This window comes from Cydia amplana, chromosome 24, assembly GCF_948474715.1.
Source record: "Cydia amplana chromosome 24, ilCydAmpl1.1, whole genome shotgun sequence".
Lineage (NCBI taxonomy): Eukaryota > Metazoa > Arthropoda > Insecta > Lepidoptera > Tortricidae > Cydia > Cydia amplana.
In genome coordinates, this window is record NC_086092.1 from 5,160,614 (window position 1) to 5,162,131 (window position 1,518).

Consider the following 1,518-nt stretch of genomic DNA (forward strand, 5'->3'; position numbering starts at 1 on the left):
ACCAATAATTCCAATCCAATCGAATATAGGTAAGTAATTATCGAATTTTCTTACAATTTTTTTTCCAAAATCAGTTAAGAAATGTGATCTGCAAAGGAAAATAAATTATTGCCCAAGCTGAACCGGCAACTCAAACAAAATAATTATGCACAATTATAAGTTCAATACAAACCAGATTCCAACTTAAATTGATGCTCATTCCTGTTATCTTTAATTTAAAATGTCATCAACGTAGGTACAAAAAACGAATAAAAAAGACGAACAAAAACGTCGTCCGCCTCTTAGACTATCCGATGAGCGAGTTGCATGCCAAAATGTTTCATGCTGCAGGTGCGGTTTAAAGGCGTTATGCGAAATTAACCAGACAGTGCAGTATGCAGTGTATTTAACGAGTAAATCGTTTGGTGATTGGCCGAAAGGATAATAAATTAGTTATATTATAATTTTACCTCCGTATTTATAAAACTTGGCAACTTCTTAGAAACATCTGTAAAAAGTTGTCTCTTTCTAACAAACTGAAATGTCAGAATAACAGATAGGGACAAATGATTATCAGCGGCTTGTTATATCTGGTAAACGTTTATGATAATAACGACATTATTTTAAACCTAATGCTAATTAAATAATTTGTAAATTAAATGTGGAAAAAAAATCACTGTCTTGGGTAGGACTTGAACCCACGACCACTGGATCGCTAGCCCAGTGCCCTGCCATCTGAGCTACCAAGACCGTACCCCATACAGCGAATATTTCCACCATGTATGAGTCTTAGGGACGCTCTAGCGACATCTACCGTAAGAATGTTACACTTTTTAAACTGCTACCGGTGTTCCAGACATATTAATAAAATTAATATTAAAACACATACATATTAATAGAATTAATAATTATATTAAAACCAGTCACGAGTCGAGCCATTTTCTACTTATAATAAGTGAGTGACCCATTTTATTAGGTATTCATTATTTTTATCTTACTCTTTCATCTCTCCTGGATACCGCCATCCAACCGGCCGCTCCACATTCATACTCACATACATACATACATACACTTAATGTCAAGGCCGTACTTTTTGGGTCATACATTGCCTTCAATACGCAAACGGACTAACCACCAATAAGGGCCTACCGCGAATCGAAATTTCATCCTGTCTCTTTCCCTCTATATACAGAGCGATAGAGAGGTAATATTATTTTAAACAGACGAAGTTGCTGGCAGTAAGCCCTCGGGAACATTCTCGGTATGTTTTTATTTTAAAACTTATGTCCGTGTTAATAAGGTTGAGATTGGTGTAATTTGTGAGTTGACCGTTAATTACAACTTATTTGACCGAATACCCAACACGTAGTTCCAACCAGTTTATTATTGCAAGTGATTCAAACGTTCGAACAATCCGGTATAAGAGTGCTCTATGGCCCAATTCGAACAATACTTATAAGATGTCACACCGATACGATGTCGATCTGTCAGTGTCAAAAGTGACATTTCTTCAACCAAAAATCGTGAAATTTGGCTAGT

General features: G+C 35.9%; 1 non-coding gene across 1 annotated transcript; it reads right to left on the reverse strand.

Annotated features, from left to right (window-relative positions):
- Positions 1-656: 656 nt before the first annotated feature.
- On the reverse strand, positions 657-729 carry Trnaa-agc (transfer RNA alanine (anticodon AGC)). The gene has a single exon. It is a non-coding gene; the product is annotated as a tRNA-Ala (tRNA).
- Between the last annotated feature and the right edge of the window lie 789 nt (positions 730-1,518).